The sequence below is a fragment of the Lutra lutra genome, chromosome 14, assembly GCF_902655055.1.
Source record: "Lutra lutra chromosome 14, mLutLut1.2, whole genome shotgun sequence".
In the NCBI taxonomy this organism is placed as follows: Eukaryota; Metazoa; Chordata; class Mammalia; order Carnivora; family Mustelidae; genus Lutra; species Lutra lutra.
Genome location: NC_062291.1, coordinates 66,879,166 through 66,898,802, shown reverse-complemented (window position 1 = coordinate 66,898,802; position 19,637 = coordinate 66,879,166). Strand labels below are relative to the sequence as shown.

The 19,637-nt window shown below is 38.8% G+C and overlaps 1 long non-coding RNA gene across 1 annotated transcript; it reads left to right on the top strand.

Annotated features, from left to right (window-relative positions):
- Positions 1-152: 152 nt before the first annotated feature.
- Positions 153-17,696, top strand: LOC125084877 (uncharacterized). The gene is made up of 4 exons (XR_007122723.1): positions 153-321; positions 11,820-11,864; positions 16,413-16,435; positions 17,480-17,696. It is a non-coding gene; the product is annotated as an uncharacterized LOC125084877 (long non-coding RNA).
- The last annotated feature ends 1,941 nt before the right edge of the window (positions 17,697-19,637 follow it).

The following is a 19,637-nucleotide window of genomic DNA, read 5'->3' as shown; positions in this document are numbered from 1 at the left end:
AATGGGAAGTGTGGTGGTGACAGCCATGATGCCGATGGTGCTAATGACAACAATGACAATGGGATGATGATGACATCACAGGGGACTTTGGTTAGGATGCAGATCCAGGATCTCCCAGCTCTGTGTTCCAAATCTAGCACCTGAGTCCTGATTAGTCTCTCCAAGCTTAGTCAGCTTCCATTTTCTCTAGGAGTTAACTTCTGCTTGTGTATTCACATACTCAGCGGTAACAACCATACTTTGAATTTTATAATATTTGACAGTTCAGATATTTTCTGATTAATTAATATTACAGAACATACTTGAAAGAAATCCTGGCATGTAAGAAGTCCTATATAAATGTTAGCTGTTATTAGTATTAATTTTATCAATATTTGTTAGTGCATTTAATGATTATATCAATATACCGGGGAGTAGAGGGCACCTGGGTGACTCAGTGGGTTAGTCCTCTGCCTTTGGCTCAGGTCATGATCTCAGGGTCCTGGGATTGAGCCTCACAGCAGGCTTTCTGCTCAGCAGAAGAAGATGGATTAAAATTCCCCCTCTCTCTGTCTCTGCCTGCCTCTCTGCCTACTTGTGATCTCTCTCTGTTTTTTATATATATATATATATATATATATATATATATATATATATATATATAAATCAATCACACTGGGAAGTAAAAAGAGGATTTTTTAATTCCCAGTAAAGAGACTAAGATACCAAAGAGACTAAGATACCAAATCTCCTAAGAGTCTGGTGATTGCCAGCATTTTGCTCTGTGCTCAAGGGCCAGTGACTTTTATTCTTAAGATGACTTCTCCCAGCACCTGTACATGGCTGCTCACACAGCACATTCTTGGTCAATATTGTTAAATCCTTATGTAGTTGATTTATAGAAGCGATAGGAAAACATTGGTTCAGAAGCCTGTTTAGGTCTAAGTCAAGGTCTAAGTCAAAGATAACCTCCATATTAATATCAAAAATAAGAATTAAAGAATTAAAACTTGACTCAAACATTTATATGCAAATAAAACAAAAAACTAATTAAATATTCATACTATATAAACTGCACAAAAGATTTGCTTCAAATCACAAGATCTTGTGTATCCACTGATCCTTCAAATGTCCTAAATTGACTAATTTACTTGCTTTTGTTACCTTTAAGAAAACTCTGAAAAGGGCTGATAATCAATACTGTACTTAGAGAGTTGGACAAAAGAAGTAAAGGCCCAAGCCCTTGATGGGGGCAAAAACGACTAGGAGATGTTCCTTTGTGATTATTTCTTAAGATAAAGTTCACTTACTGAGCAGAGCTTGGTTCTTCCTCTTTATAGAATGTAGGACAAGAGGCATAGACCTGGAAACTAGCAATCACAACAACTACTTGTTATAGAAACATATTTAACTGAAGTAAAAAAAAAAAAAAACATAAGTAACTTGATCCAAGTGTTGAGGGAGCACTTGAATTTCTCAACAAGTGACAGATCTGAGACAGGCTTCACATTAGGTGAGATGGGGAAGAGGTTCTCTGCTACACAAATAATTCGAAGACCAATATTTTGTACAACAACATTCATCACTCAGTATGTAGTCATAAGTATTTCATGCAAAGATGGTGGTTACACTGAAAGTTTAAAAAAAAGTGAATAGTGGTAAATAAGGTAAAATGGGTGTAGGGAAGTCCATGTTAAGTAACTCAACCTTATTACCAATAATATTTCCCAAACATCTTTATATATCTGTTACTAAAGATATAGATCATTTTTATTGAGTTCATATTCATTTCTTTTTTTTTAAGATTTTATTTATTTGACAGACAGAGAGATCACAAGTAGGCAGAGAGGCAGGCCGAGAGAGAGGGGGAAAGCAGGCTCCCTGCTGAGCAGAGAGCCCTATGTAGGGCTCCAACCCAGGACCTTGAGATCATGATCTGAGCCAAAGGCAGAGGCTTAACCGACTGAGCCACCCAGGTGCCTGAGTTCATATTCATTTTGAAGTAAATGTGCACTAATTATTTCTTTATGAATATTTAAGGTATGACCACTTTTCTATCTTTTTAAATCAAATGTATAGGAAACTTATAACTCTACTTACACTTATATTTTAAGTACCTGTTTAATTTTCTCCCAGGAAACTATAATCTTTCTAAGGACAAAAGCTGTGTCTGTCTCGTTCACTTAGTCCCTAGGACATAGTATGTTGCTCAATAAAATTTTATTGAATAAATGTGGATGTATCCTGTGCAAAGACACAGAAAACGCAGCAAGGAATGTAAGAGGGTTGCAAGTGGTTTTTCTATAACTGTAGTAAAGAATTCCTGTTGTAGAATTGGGGAGGCAGAGATTGAATTTTAATTCTCTCCCTAATACAATCAACACAAGGTTTACTTTGAACCTAGTCTATGTTACACACTGTAACTACAAAGCTAGAGAAGACCTATTGGCTCACAAGGGAGATTATGGGATTGCAGGGTTCATAAGATGAAGAATTTTTTTTCTTCTCATCATAAAAACTACAAGATATATCTGAGGTATTTTAAGAAGGAACCGTAAATTTTTGAATCAGTTTTTTGGGTGTTTTGTTTTGTTTTTGTTTTTGTTTCAAAAGGAAATAGAAAGAGATGCAACCTTAGGGGGCAGAAATTCAGGTGTGTGTTGCAATTGTCCAGGCAGAAATGATGAGTGCTTCCACTCCATTAGTTGTGTGGAGACCAAGGAGAGGCTGGACAGGTGGCTGAGATTAGGAGGATGTGACATGGTGGCAGCTGTGAGAGGAGATTCAAGAGGAAGAAGATGGATTAAAATCAGTCTAAAGGGTTGCACCTGGGTGGCAGAGTCTATTGACTATCTAATTCTTGGTTTTGACTGAGGTCACAATCTCATGATCATGAGATCGAGGTCCACATTGGTCCCTGCGCTCAGCGGGGAGGCTGCTTGAGATTCTCTCTCCCTCTCCCTCTACCCTACTAAAATAAATAAATAAATCTTTAAAATAAAATAAAATCAGTTTGAAGGTAGAATCAGCTGTCCTCTGTGACTGATTTGATGTGAAGATGAGCAAAGATGGAGTATGATTCTCAGTTTAATGGCCAGCATCACTAAGTGGGTAGAAATAGCACATATGGGGAAGTAAGATAGAAGACAATGCAACCTGTTGTAGGATAGGGATGGCCTGTTGGAACACACGGAGTTGAAGGTAACTGGAAGCCTTCTAGGTGAAGGGGCTAGTAGGAAGCTGAGTGAGTACACCAGTCTCTAGGGAGAGAGCTCTGGGCTAAAGGTGGGACTTCCAAGTGAAGAGTGTATGAGTAAATGTTGATTCTAAAGATCCTATCACTAGCCTTTCCTTTATATAATCATTGTAAATGAATCCACTCAAGGAATCTAAGTAGATGAGAAGTAAAGAGAATCCGCAATAGCTTTTAGAGAACACCAGCATTTAAGATGGAAAGAGAAGAGCAGGAGAAGGAAGCACATTTGAAAGTCATGGTCAGGGTAGTGACAAAGGTAATAGTTGAGAATGATTTAGAAGAGTCCACTAAAGTATTCAGGAAGGAGGGGTAATTCAACACTCAAGTGACAAAGCTCCCATAACTGATAGGATTTGCAATAAGGAAGTCATCCATAGCCATAATTAGAGCAATGCCGGGCACTGAGCTGATTGCTTTAGATGGAGAATTGTGCTTAATTTATACACAGCTGATGAGGCAGGTAATATAATCCTAATTTTACAGATGACAAAACAGTAGCTTAACTAACTGACTAAGAGCCACACAACAAGTCAGATTCACACCTAGGAAAGCTGATGCTGAAAACTGCACTCTGAGTAATTAAGCTCCACTGTGCCACCCACTGACACATCTAATTATTTTCAATTCAGCACTTGCCAGATCAGGATTATGTGGGGGTTTTTGTCCTCCAATGTTTCATAAACACAAATAATAATTCTCCATTGTTATTCTGAGGCATCCTTAGGACTGAGACATAGCATATGCTTTATGTGTTCCCTGAGTTTTTAGACCCAAACCAGGTATATACCCATAGGTGTCCTATCAATAAATAATACTGAACAAAAATGAGCATTTAAGGTGTTATTATAAAGGCAGACCAGCCAGACTGTCCTCCAATGACACAAATAACGGATCGAAAGAGCAACGTAACTATTGACTATGCTCCTTGCTTCTAAGCACAGATTATTATATTTCTCTAATGATTTATGTGTGAAATTTCCAAGGTGATGAGAATAGCCACATACAACCATAATGGGTTAATAATACATCTTCCATTCTTAATGCATGAAAAAGCAAGCCACAAGAATTACACAAAAGAGGTCTAACTTGCATCTCTGGTGGGCAGTTCCTTTGAGTTTAGAGTCTGGAACAAACTATTGGGGAAGGAGAATACTTTTCATCTTCCAGCTAATAAGTAAATCACCCGTTGTTTTGTATTTTAGAACATCTGAACAGCATCTCAGAGCTCTGGAAAGGCTTTATTCCCTAGTTCCATTGGCACACAAGCCATGGTCTTGTGTACATAATCTCTTAAATAAGCAATGCCATGGACTTTGCACCCTTCTGAAAAAGTGGGCACTATAGATGTCTTTTGCATAGAACTGGCTGCCCTGGTTCAATTAGAGGAAAAATAAATCTTACCATTTTGATGACAGCCCATGCAACCAACTAGGCAATATAGCTGGCTTTGAGAAAATGGAATCTTGTATTCTTTGACAGTGTAATTATTACTCTCTGTCAGCTTATTCTACTTTTTCATAAAAATCACTTAATACTTCACAAAGATATTACTTTTGCCATCAAATATCACTTTGGGAACTGTTAATAATTTAGGAACTTCTATATTAAAAATGGCTAATTCCGTAAATGCATGAGATGCCATAACCTGAGAATCCCCCTATCCTGAAAGTTCTGTTTTAATAGTCTGCTCCCAATTTAGGACATTAGAGAGAGCCAGGAGGGCTGCATTGAGGTTATTGCTTCCAAGTCCAAGTTGTACCCAACTTTTCGCGTCCGAGAGACCACCAAGGAGCCAACACCAATGCAATCACATGAGGGTTTATTTGACAAGCTTAAGCTTGGGCCCAAGTATACCCAACACAGCAGAGTAGGGACTTGGACCCCGAGCTTAGTTAAGGCAGGGGTATTTATGGCTTCCTGTTACAAAAGCAGGGTGGGGGTCTCTGGAACTAAAGCAGGGTGGGGGAAAGTTCAGCCCTTGGGCACAGGGGTCTGAGATGGCTGCCAAAGCTAAGATGGCTGTACTTATGCTAAGGCTAAACCTGAGGTGGGATGGCCTTAATTTTTCTCGGCCTCCACACTACTCTTTGGTATTTGGAACCCAGAGAGTCAAACGATTCAATGGCAAAGAATTTAGGAAAGTATTGCAAATATTTTTAAAAGAGCTTTACACTGTAACAACAGACTTACGTTATTATGATTATTTTTTTAACTTAAGCCTCAGCCTTGTTTTTACAGACTTTTCTCATTGAGCTCAAGTATTCTGACAATAGGAAACTCCTAATCATTTTAGTTGACTTTTTAAAATGTATTTACAGAAAGTAAAACTTGCTCTTTCTGATGCAAACCAATGTGAATTTCTACCAACACATTCAATCTGTTGTCCACCACCACAATTAAAATACAGAGCCATACTGTCACACCCCAAAATTCCTTTGTTTTGTCTCTTTATATCTAATCAACCACTCTCTCCTTCCCAAGTCCCTGACAACCACTGATCTGTTTTCTGTTCTTACAGCTTTGCTTTCTGCTGTTGTATAAGTGGAATTATGCAGTGTGCAACCTTTTGCATCTGGATTCTTTCACTTAGAATAACTCACTTGAGATTCTTCTATGGTGTGTGTCAGTTTATTATTTCCATACAATGGAATAGTAGCTTGTTAATCCTGAGAAAATGCATATGTAATGTTACCCTGGCAATGATAATAGCGACATATGGCATGTAGATGCTTATTGTGGATCGGGCATTGCTGTAGCTCTGTCCACACACTACCTCATTAAATTTTGCCATCCTAGGAAATAGGCAATATCACTATTTCACTTTATTGAAGGAAAAGGAGGAAAGGCTATATGACATAGTCACCTTCCCAGGACTATACCATTTGTAAATGTCATAGTCTGTATTAGAATCTGGGCAGCCTAACTTCAGACCTACCATTACAACCACCATCACAGACTGCTTCCCAGTAATAGTGACCAAAGCTAAGCATTTGCCCTTGAGCCATGGAAAGCATTTCCTCACTTCATTTTCACACAAATAAGGGTGGGTTGAGCAAAATGAGGCTTAGGAAGATTATGCAACAGGCACCAAATCACCATGATAATAACACCTAATTGTCAACCAAATTGTGAAAACTGAGTCTCAGTACCTTTTAAGAGTATTTAGTTTTGATGGGATTCTGGGTTTCAATTTCAACTTATTTTTTTTGTTTCCTCCTGTGACATTGAATTTTCAGTTCACCTCAACATGCACAGAGCCTTTTGCAGTTGGAATAACTTCTTGGGCCTTGGTACAAATCATCTCCCAGCCTTTAAGATTAGATAATAAAATGTATTTAGTACAAAAGAGACCTAATCTCTATCTTGATTTATTTTTGCCTGTGGAGGAATTGAAGGGATGAAAAAATTCATCTTGAATCAAACTACATGAAGTTGACATGTAGAAAACATTCTTAGATTCATTTTAACTTCAGGTTGTTCCTCAAGAGGTTAAATCTTTATTCCAGAATAAAGATAAAAATAAAATTTGATGATAGATTGCATATGTTATCACCTTATCATACACACTGTAGACTTGGAAGCAATAACCTCTAGCTGAGATGAGTAAAGGGAAGGTATGATTTTATTTTTCAATTGTATTTTTAGTAATAGTACAATACTCAGCTCACATCTGTAAGAAAAAGGGCTTGAATTTATTTATTCATTTTATTTTAATTAACACTTTCTGTACTAAGGACATAAATAGTATACCAATTTTATGAAGGGATAGAATAGGAGGAAAATTTGAGATCTTAGGATTGAAGTCATGCCCTGCTGGTAGTAATGTTTCAGGGTAGAAAAAGATTTACTAAATGTTGGAATCAGAAACAACACACAGAAAACACTGTGGTCTGACATTTCAGCAAAAATGCATTCTTTCATACCACAGTAGTCCTTGGATTATTGATTTCCTGAATAAGTTTTCATAAAAGAAACATATCCTGAATACTCTTTCCTACCTTCCTTTCTGGATTCATTACAGGATGTAATTGTGGAGTAGCATGGAATGTGTGAACATCCTTTTCCTAACAACCTTAAACATTCTGGTCAACTCTCAAATGATTCCTAGTTAGATATTTGGACAGCTATCATTATGAGCCCTAGATACATTTGGGGCATTATAGAAACTATGCCACAAAACCAAAGATTTGTTCAGAAGTGGAACAAAGACAGGACCAGTCTTGATATGGGGGAGGATTATGGCATTGTTCTTAGGTCTTCATACTGGTGGGAACTGACGAGGGAACAGAAGGCAAGCTGAGGACAAAGCAGAAGCTGACACCCTGAAACTACCGCCCCCCCCCCCATGGGATATATGTGACATTCCTCAGGCGTTCCTGGCTGCCCTGAAGGAAAAACAAATAGTTAACTTGTAGAGATCACAATCCTGCAAGACTGAGTCTCCCTCAGTTTACAAATGTCCTAGTGATTGACCAGGAAGAGGCTTTCTTACCAATAGCTTAACTTCCAAAAGACCCATAACTCTGTTCCTGAAGCCCTAACATAATCCTCCCCTCCATAAAATTGAGAGAGACTGAGGCAGAGGGAAATGTAAATAAAGTTAAATTTCTTCTAAACCTAAAGCTCATTGATAAGCATGTGTGACAGCAGGAATGTGACATTCCTCCATGAAGTTCCCAACTATTTCACTGTTAATGCCTTACTAAAAGGAAAATCAACCTTAGCTTGATGATGGCATGGCCTCTGGTATCTTGTAGGTCCTCTTTAGTACATGAAAGTTCTTCCAAATCCTCCCTTTTCTTTACCTCCCCCAACCCCATAGTATATAATCAGCCACACCTCACAGTCCCAGGGCAACTCTTTCTGCCCAAGGGTCCTGTCCCGGTGCTTGATAAACCACCATTTTGCACCAAGACATCTCAAGAATTCTTTCTTGGTCGTGGCCTCTGGACTCCACCCCACTAAACCTCACTTATATTCTAAAACTTCATCAGGAATTATCAGCTATGTGCAAATTTCAGCTCAATATAAGGGTGACTTTTTTTTTTTTTTTTTCAGATAAAGGAGCTCCTTTTAGAAAGGTCCGATTATCTTGAAGGCAGTGAATTGAGATTCCTGAATCCTGTGGGTGAGATAATGAAGTACAAAGCAAGGCCTCATCCAGTCCCAAGAAACTAGCTAGGAAAGTAGCTTAAAGTTTTTAAAAATAGCTTTATTGAAATTTAAGCTTTATTGAAAAAGCTTAAAGTTTTTAAAAATAGCTTTATTGAAATATAGCTGCACATATTTAAAATATATCATTTGATAAATTTATTTTGCCATTAAGCATGCAGTTCAGAAGTGTTAAGTATGTGACACTATTGTGCAACAGATCTCTAGAACTTTTTCATCTTGCAAAACTGGAACTCTGTACCCATTAACAGCTCTCCGTTTTCCCCCACCATTCTATTTTCTGTTTCTATGAATTTGACTACTTTAAATCCTGTATGTAAGTGGAATCTTAACATATTTGTGTTTTTGTAACTGGCTTATTTCACTTAAGGTAATGTCCTAAGGATAAACCCATGTTACAGCATATGACAGGATCTCCTTCCTTGTTGAGACTGAATAATATTCCTGTGTGTGCACACGTGCGTGTGTGTGTGTGTGTGTGTGTGTGCTGTTTATCCATATACCCATTGATGGATACTTCAGTTGTTTCTATATCTTGCCTATTATGAATAATACTTCTATGAATATCGGTGGGAAATATCTCATTCAAATCCTGCTTTCAAATCTTTTGGACATATACACAAAAGTGAGATTTCTGGAGCATATAGTAATTTTATTTTATTTTTTATTTAGATTTTATTTATTTATTTGACAGACAGAGATCACAAGTAGGCAGAGAGGCAGGCAGAGAGAGAGGAGAAAGTAGGCTCCCTGCTGAGCAGAGAGCCCAATGCGGGGCTCCATCCCAGGACCCCGGGATCATGACCTGAGCCAAAGGCAGAGGTTTTAACCCACTGAGCCACCCAGATGCCCCGCATATAGTAATTTTAGTCTTCAGTTTTGAGGAACTGTCATACAGTTTCTATAGTGGCAGCCCCATTTTGTATTTCCACCAACAGTGCACCTGCGTTCCAAATTCTCCACATGCTCACTGATACTCAATATGTTCTGTTTTTTGGTTGTAGTAGTGATCGTAATGGTTTTGAGTTATAAATTTATAACTGGAGAATTTATGAACTGAAAACCATACAATTTTCCAAGTTCAGATTATTTTCCTTCTGTGACTATTTATACACCTGATCTTATACACATCTACTTCACCTCTTCTTTCTATTTTTCTAACACATTAATTAGAAAAATACATATCCTAAAAACAGGGTTTTTAATATTATATGTGATATAATACATGATTATATGTGATGTAATATAGATCAATATGGTATATAGAGAGATGGGGATATAAATACAGATGATTATACAGTCATGGATGATTATATGTGATTGAGTCCTTATGTATAATAAGATATAGCAGAGATAGGGTAACTTCCTTGGCAGATTTCCCTATATAGCTGCCTTTCACTCCCCTGCGATCACTTCCCAAATAACTCCTTCCCTGGAGTCCTTGTCTCAGGGTCTGCTTCTAAAGGAACCAAACTAACACATGTACCTAGTCATTCTTAATTATTCAGTAATATTATTTATTTAAAGTTTAAATTAGAAAGAATATATTTGATGGACCTGGCACAGTTCTTGGCAATTAGATTCTGTTCATTATACTCATCATAAGGTGTGACGAATGATTCAAAATCCTTTATCACTCCCCACCACCATTTCTTCTCCTGGAGGAAGAATGATAACCCTGGAGAGAGCCTTATGCAATCAGACGTTGAGCATCTCAGACCTGAGCGAGACCCACAGCAGCACAAGGACAATTTTCTCCATGTCTATTAGCAAATATAAGGGCTATGTTTGACAGTCTCATTTTTCCCTCTGCATTTACTCTTCTAATCATCAGAAGATGAACAGTGGTGAAAAATAAGGGTAATAGACATTGGAATTAATTCTGTGTGGGTTTAGAGTGTTTGATCTGCTGAGGCTGACTCCTGGAAAGGATTGTGTGGAGGGTGGATTTTTCTGTTGGTTTGGATGGAATGTAGGCTCCCAGAAAGGTTGGAACCACATTTTCTTCTTTTTCTTTTCTGAGACCCAACATATATGGGTGGCATATATGCATGAGTAGCAGTTTTAAAATCTAGCATCAAATCTATAAACTGTTTATTTCAGTGACTCAGGGCAGCAGCTGGCAGAATTGACTTTGCTCTGTGCTAGGCACCATGCTAAATACGTTATAAACTCATGTAATCTCATAAAAACTCTCTCCTTTATATGTGGCTACAAAACAAACCATCCCAAACTAAGTTGCTTAAAACAAAAACAACTCCATTTCTAAAACTGGTCATCAGAGGGCACTGCTCTGGGCATATCAAAGTCACCTGGAATGACCTTGATTTTAGCAGGTGTCTCTCTGTCTCTTTCCCAATCTCTCCTCCTCTGTTTCTTTTAGTATCACACCGCCTGTTAATCTCCACTATCTGCTGGCTGATTGCCCTATTGTTATTGACAATGGCCTAGGGCATAAATTGCTACTTCATCTGGGACAGTTACATTTGAGTCTTTCACCTCAGCAGTTTTTGAGACTAATCTCTGGGGTTTGTTCTGACCTGGGGGCAGTCTCTGCTTCGTTGTTTCTGGGCTCTTTGCTCTTAAGGACTACCTCCATCCCTGGGGAAATTCTAACAGCCACTGATGCAGAGCTGGGGCCTCAGAATCAGGGTTCTGCTCTTCCAGTAGATAAATCCCTACTTTATGAGAAGGGAGCTGGGTAGGGACAGTCGCTTTTGGTCTTCCAGGCTTGTCTCTCCTGTGTGGAATCTGTGCCCTATGAGTGAGCTGCACAAAAACAATTGGGTCCCTATTCTTAGCCAGCTCTGCCCCAAAGTGGAACCTCTGCTCTATTTGTGGGAGGAGGGAGAAACCTACTTTTTGGCCACACTTACTGGAAATTGAGCCTCTGCCGGTGAAGGTTAAGGGGGATTAGAAATGATTGCTCCTCTTCCCAAAAAAGAAAAAAAAAAAAAAAAAAGGCCAAAGTTATGCCTCATGTCCCACAATGATGTCTTTGAGCTCAGGTACTTAACAGTGATCTGAATTGTCATTGCTACAACAGCTACTACTCTGGACCCTGAAAGTGGCTCTTTCTGCTGTAGCTGCCCTCACTAAAATGGACTGTGAACTTCTCTCTTCTTCCTGATTTTTGCCTCTGGATTTAGAACCAAAGTCGAGTGTGGGTGCCACTGATGAACAGAATCTCAGTCACATCCCGTAACCTCACTATAAGAGAAGTTGAAGGAGTAATCATCTCCTCCCTATACTGCAAAGCGAAATTTGCCTTCTGTTAATATTTAGAATCTACAAGTTCCTCGTAGATAGTAGATAAGGAGTACAAATGCTTGGTGTCGAATTAATGAATAATAGAGCTGAGAATAGTTGCTAAGGGAGGTTATACTTACTGATTAATGTGGATTTCCCTCAGGTTTCTCTCAAGGATGAAGAGTAGGATTATACCGTCCTCATCTTTGTAAGTTACCAATGAGGAGAGAGACCTGTTGCAAACTTTCCAAGAGTCTTTGTCGAATACCCTCTCTTTGCCAGCCATTGTGTTAGGTGATGGGATTCAATGGTGAGGACAAACAGACATGTGCTTGGATTGATGGAGTTTATAGTCTATTACAGGAGAAGCATGTTAATTTTAAAAATGTAAATGTGTACATATCTTGTAAGTACGAGAATGTGCAACAGTATATGACCCAGGCAAAGTATTCAGAGAAAGCTTATCTGAGAGGGAATGGCTGAATGAGGATCTGAAGGATAAAGAGAAAATAACTTGATAAGAAGGAGATAAGGATGACAAATAAAAAGTATTCCTCACAGCAGAGGGAAAATACTTGCAAAGGTCATAATGAGGCTGGAGCAAGGTCCCTCTGAAATACTGAAAAGGAGCAGTTATGGGATACTAGAGAAGATTTTGTGCAATTTCAGAGTGCAAATAGAGTTAAACAATACTGAAATTTAGAGAGCTTATTAAGGATACGCACTTTTATCCAAACAACTATAGGAAGTCATTATAGGAAGTCATTGAGGGGTTTCCAGGAGGTTTTCAGATAAAGGGGCTTGAATGCAGCCAGTCCACCACTTTTGGAAGTTCTGTACTAGTATTACTGCTCCTTATCTCACCCCTGAAAGTTGTTCTGGGAGTTCCAAATCCTTTCCCTTTATAAGCTGAACTTTATTCTTCCTCTGATAATCACATCTGCATTTCGAGAAGGAAACTCTAGTCCCAGTGACGAGAACAGATTAGAGGGTACATGAGGACACCAGCTGGAGGAGGCTGTCAGACTAGCCTTGGTAAGGGAGGATGGTGGCTTCACCTGGAGCTATGGCAATGAAGACAGAAACAAAGAACTCTGTCCTAAGCTGAAGCCAAAGGTGATGTTGGATGAGCAGGTGGTGAAGGACGACAGACCCCAACTCTGTGTTCACTGAAACCAAGTTAATGCTGTGAAAAAGGCGGTAGTGAGAGTTCAACCAGATCATAATTTTCCCCAAATTCATTATCTGCTGCTGCTGATTTTAAATGAAATATATTTAGGTTCTCATTATTCTTCTTTAGGAAAACTCAATGTCCAGTTGATTCTGTAAAATTCTTAATAACTTCTTTGCATTTCTCTACTTGAAAAGTCCTCCTCTTTTAAATAGTCCAGGTAAAACAGTTATTTACTATGGATCATATTTTTCAAATCCACAATCATCTCATTAAATATCACTAACTTTAACATGTTCAAAATCTAAGATGTATACAAGTAATATATTTGTTTTAATAAATATAATAATTTCCTCTAAATTATTTAAGGTGTAGGAGAGAAATTTATGTGAACCAAAAAGCTCTGGTCTTTAGTTTTAGATGACATCTCCTCTGGTACAAGTCAGATAGAACTGATCTGTCAACAAGAAGTAAGGCAGCATTGATTAAGTGTCTTGTTTCCTGTGGAGTATTAATATATGTGAACATCTATGTATGTCTTTAATTTGTGCACATGGCATGTATGAGAGATAAAGAGTGTGTGCATAGAAAATGTGGCTTGTCATAAAAGAAATGTTTCACCAACAGGTAGCCTAAGGTTGAGTAATTAGACATGGGAGTCTCAGTGGCCAGGAGATATAATGAGTCTTTGTCTTTGTGGTATGAATTCTTTCATGGTATAACCCCATTCCCCCATAATATCCCTCTCTGGTCTCTATCTCAATACCTGAAATGCCTTTATGTTAAATATAAATCCTCCTCAGAGAGGACTTGCAGGAAATTTGTATCAGCTCTTAGATGTTTGATGAGATCATAACAATCAGATCTTCTGTTTTTGTCAATTGTGGAGAATAAATCATAGGAGCCATGGGAGCTTTGAGGGATGACATATCAAAATCATAAATTTTGGGTCCATGGTTCTTCCAGGAACTACAGTGGACAAGTATAGGGTACTGGACACTTGTTAGTGAATAATGATTGTGAGAACCAAAAGCAAACCAAAGTTTACCAAAAGGTAAGCAAAAGCAAACTTAAGTAATTTCTCAAAATTGATGGGGCCAGCCCTGCCTGATATCTTGAGTCCTTCAAAGGTTTATCAAAGCTCACCCTTTTAGAAACAAATGTGTGTTCTTCAGAGGACAGTGCTTCTCACAGTATGGTCTCCAGACCATCAGCATAAACATCACCATGGAACAACATTCACCACACACATTCAGAAGTGAAATATACTCTACAGAATATTTGGGGGGAAATTGGAAAAGAGTTCTGAGTGCATAGTCAGTCAGCTGTCTTTGAAAGCTCTGTACTTCTTTGTCTGTTCCTCATCCCCTCCTTCCAGAACCATCCTGGGAGTTCTAAATGCTTTTCCTTTATAAGCTGAGAATTACTCTCACCTGACATCAGGCACTCAGACTCACTTTCTACACATAACAATATGTGATCCTAACGAAAATGATCTAATTAGTCTCCTAACAAGAGAGAAGCTGATGCTTGTTGTCAAGGTAAGCAATTTAGTATGCTTCATCCCATTCTCTTACTTCCTTTCCTAGACTGAATGCTACCTGAGAGCCAGGATTGTGTCTGCCTTATCCACTCCTGTATTCCGAACAGTATGTCTGGCACATAATTCTAGGAACAAATTATTGAACAAGTAGATGAATAAATGCAAAGTTAGTGACTAAATTGGGGGGGATATCATCCACCTAGGGAAGTGACTAAACTCTTGGGCTTTATGATATTCTTAGTCAATAAACTCATGGGTTGGTCAGGCCTCCAGGGAGATCATTCAAGGTAATGAGGAGGAAGGAAAGACAATGCGCCTGTAAAACAGAAATTGGTGATCAGCTAATGGGGAGTAATATGTGTACTGGTAAAATGTGAGATCCAAGAGCAGACAAGTACAAACTGGTTACAGATGCCTGTGTCAGAAGACTGAAGGCCAAGGACTTTGGGCCCATACCTGCAAGTGTAATAAGCCACTACAGGCTCTTGGGCAGAAGAATGACATGATATCAACTTTGGCTAATTCTTATGAAGTACCTCCTACACACCAGACATTTTCGTAGACCTAATTTATACCTGCCAACTACCTTGTGGGTGGGAACTTAGCTGTGTTTCAAACATAAGGGAACAAAGGTTCAGAAAAGCTATGTAATTTTCCCAAGGTCAGGGAGCAAGTGAAAGACAGACCCGAGATCCATCCTACAGTTCCTCACACCAAGGCCACTGCCCTTTAAAGAAAGATTAATCAGTCAGTAATGAGTAAAGAGGCACAACTTTCAGAAAAAAAAAGTTACTGGTTTTAAGGTGGCCCTCTCTTTTCTAACAGGTGGGAGGAAATGAGGTGAGGGGTGGGGTGGATAGGTGTGAAACTCTCAGGTTAAGACTGCACATAGCAAATGCTCAAAAATGTTCAGGTTCCCAGTTCACTATGAAATAACTGAGTAAAAAGCAGCCTGTGATTCCTTGTAAACTCATAGAGTGTCTCCCTTCTCTGGACTGTGAATTGTGTCTCTGAGAAATCACAGAAGGATAGGGGAGGTGGGAAATGAATGTTTTCTCCCTGAATGTGAGCCTATGCTGTCTTGTCACTCCAGTCAGTCCCTAATGATTCTCTTGTGTGAGTTTATAGCCATGTGAGGTTTCTTGATTTCCTGCACGGTTTCTAACCAACATGTGGTCCCAGCGTACAATTTTGACCTCAGGGAAGGGTGAGGTAGAAAAACAAAGAGAAAAAGGAGGAAGGAAATAAGGTGGCTATCCACTGTTCAGTAGTAACCTGATTCACATGTTTATACAGACACAAAGTATAGATATGCCTCTGGTGGTCAGACATTTTTGTGGGACTCTGTGCAGGCCCCACATTAGTGATGATTAGAGAACAATGTTGGGGGCCTCATCAGGTCAGGCTGCCATTTTTTAAAAATTCGAGTATAGTTGACACACAATGTTACATTAGTTTCAAGTGTACAACATAGTGATTCAACAAGCTTTTACAGTATGCTATGCTTACCACACATGTAGTCACCATCTGTCACCATACAATTGCTATTACAATATTATTGACTACATTCTTTATGCTGTGCCTTTTATTCCCACGACTTAGTCATTCTGTAGCTGGAAGCCTATATCTCCCTCTCTTCCATCCATTGTGCCCATCTGCCAACCCCCTCCCCTCTGGCAACCATCCTTTTGTTTTCAGTACTTACAAGTCTGATTCTACTTTTTCTTTGCTTATTCATTTTTTTTAGACTCCACATATGAAAGAAACCATGGTATTTGTCTTTCTCAGTCTGATTTCTTTCACTTAGCATATAATGCTCTCTAGAGGTCCATCCATGTTGTCGCAAATAGTGTGATTCTGTCCTTTTTACGGCTGTGTGATATTCTTGTGTGTGTGTGTGTGTGTGTGTGTGTCACATCTTTTTTATCCATTCTTCTATTGATGAACACATAGGTTGTTTCCATATTTTGGCTATTGTAAATAATGCTGCAGCAAACATAAAGGTACATATTTATTTTTTAAATTAATATTTTTGTTTTTAGGCTGCCATTTTGATTCAAAGAAGGTAAGAACCACTCAGAGGATGTCTCCAGATGTCCTCTTTGTCTGGATAGTTTCTAATCAAGCATGACTTCTGTTGACAATTCCGTGATGATTCTTTCAGTATTCCTAGAGGCACCGCATACTCCTAGTTTCTTGTTTACACGGAATATATCACTCTGTCAGCTAAAGCTCTCTGCTGGAGATGAGAAATGGCCCTTGCCACTATTTTAGATGGGTGCTAAGAATGGCGAATATTAGCTTCTCTTTGAGTTTCAAGGATAGAATTGGGATATTCATAGAAGCAGTGGAAATAATTATAATCACATTATTAGTTCTAGATGTGTTTCTCATTTACCAATACATTTTTATGATCCAGGCACTGGGCTAAATTATCTTTACATATTATCGTTAATCCTTACCACACACTTGTAAGTAAATGTTAGGTTTTCCTGTTTTTCAGTAAAAGAAACTGAGAATTAGAGAACTGAGTGGATTTGTCTAAGATCCCTAAGTTCATACATGGTAAAATTGGGATTAAGACACCAGTTTATCTGTCTGAAATTTTAATACTTCCTACTGCACCACTGCACACAAATTTCAATCAACAAAAATTCAGAGGTTGATTCACAGTGAGGCTTTGTTTGAAGTCAGGAAAATTAGATGTATTCTGTGTGTCCTATTTCCAGATCATACAGTGTTGTGGAGTGGTTTTTTTTTTTTTCCTCCATAATTGTCATGCCTGATTATTTTCCCACAGAAAAAGTCACATAGAGAAAAACATTATATAGTATTTCTATCACATGAGTTAAGAAAATTATAATCAGGTTTTTTTCTTTCATATTTTACTCTTTAACCATAAAGTACTAAAAGGTGTGTCTATCCTCAGAAGGATAATTTACTTCTCAAAGAGGTGACAGACTTGCAAAGGAACCCAAGTGAGTAGAAACTGGATCATCTTTGCCCTACTATAGAGGCCAAGATTATATGTATATGTATGCACATATGTATATGTATGACATAAAATGGTGTCATTCCAAAGATCAGAGCATTCCTTATTACATTTCAGTAGAAGAAGAGATCAGGAGAGTGGCTACAAGATGCAGCAAAATGGAAATGACCAGGGCTTCAGGAGACCAGTGATCTAGCCCTAAATTTTCCCCTACCTCCCTGAGGCGAGAGAGGTTTTTTCCTCTTTGGGTTTCCCAGAGTCACATGAAGGAAGAATAGCTTAATTTACATTTATATCTATTTAAATTTCAGACAAAATTTCTGGCAAAATTAAATCCTTATTTGAAAAAGACTAAGCATGGGGCACCTGGGTGGCTCAGGGTGTGATACTGGGGTCCTGTATCTCCTGAATATCCTGTATATCCTGTATCTCCTGTATGGAGACCTGTGTGGGGCTCTGTGCTCAGTGAGCAGCCTGTTACTCCTTCTCCCTCTGCCCCTCCCCTGCACAACCGTGTGGCGCACGCATTCTCTCTTTCTCTAGCTTGTTCTCTCTCTCTCAACTAAATAAAATCTTTTAAGAACAAGAAAGAAAAAGACTAAGTACAAATACATATGAAAATAAATAAAAATCCAAATGCTCTGAGAATTCTTTATTTGTAGAAATTACCAGCTGATACAGGAACTCTGGAAACAAAATTAACTTTTAGTAAGGGAAGGAATATCAGTCATACCCTCAGCTCTGAAATAGGATGAGCTATTCCAGGCAGTAAATTTTTAAATGACTAGTTAATATAAGTTTCTCTTTGAAATATAGCCTACTACAGAGTTCAAATTGTTTTAATAAACTTTACCCTGGACACTAGAATATTAATAAATTGAAGATAAGAGATACTAAGTTGAAACCTAGTTAGTTACAATGACCACAGAATCTTCACAGCACTATTGTTGCTTGGGGTGCTGTAATCCCACAGCATAATAGAACGGGATATTAAGAGTGTCAGACAACAAGACCCGGAGCCCATGAACTGGAGCCCACACAGTCCTATTGAAACAGACAACACTTAAATAAACACATTTTTTTTGGGGGGGGGTCTTAAAAGTAAAATATCAATTTTATGAGAAACTGTGTATGAAATGAATCATCTCTGGGCTACCTGGGTGGCTCAGGCAGTTAAGCCTCTGCCTTCACCTCAGATCACCATCTCAGGGTCCTAGGATTGAGCCCCACACTGGGCTCCCTGCTCAGTGGGAAGCCTGCTTCTCCCTCTTCCTTTCCCTCTGCCCCTCCCCTCAACTGTGCTCATGCTCTCTCTCTCTCAAATAAATAAATAAAATCTTTTTAAAAAGGAATGAAAAATCTCTGAAAAGTTGACAGTTAAGTTGATGAATTTTTACCCTCCAGATACTGAGCAGCTATGGTTGCTTCAGATCATGCAGCGGTAGTGGAGGCACAGCCATGCTTTTAGACCAAGTTAGGGCAGAGTATCTATCATCAAACAGCAAAGGTTTGTGAAGAGCATCGAGGTACAGAACTTGGGCAAGCTTGGCAGCAAGGAATATCCACTGATAGAAGTCAGTGTCCAAAATACCAAAACAGAGTGTTAGAAAACTGGTTTGTAATATGAGAATTCACAGGAAAGCAAATTATACGACAATTTTTGAGTGTTCCTTCATAGTTTCTTAAAAAGTTAAGAATAATAAAACCTGTTACCTGACAATTATATTTTGGGGGTATCCCTGCCCATGTCTGCTCGCAAAGACAGCTGTAAGAGTGTTCGATATTTATTAATACTTATTTAAACATTGAAGCCATCTAGCTTTTCATTAATGATAGGTAAATAAATTGTAGTATGGCCGCAAAATGGGACACTCTTCAGCAGAGAACACAACTTCAGTAGAAGAGGAGATCCAAGGTTGGGGTTTCCTCAGCAAACAGACTCTGAGTCATGCATTTCCCACAGGAAGTTTATGAAGGATTGCTCTTGGGAAGAAGATGTTCTGCTGTGAAGCAGTCATGGCAAAGCCCTCAGTTAATCCCATGGGAAGCTCTGACATGGGGACAGCTTTTCAAAGTTACCCCAAATTCAGACAAGGGGGGGGCATACCTTTGTATCTTAATCAGCGATTCAGTGGATATTTGCTCCTGCGGAAGAGTCACCAGGTACAAGGCGACCCCTTTGGCTGAGGGCACCCCTTGGAGAGGGTAGCCCCTGCAGAGGGTCTCAGTCCAGAGCAATCAGTTGCTGAGGGAAGGAGTGGCTGGCTCATTTCTG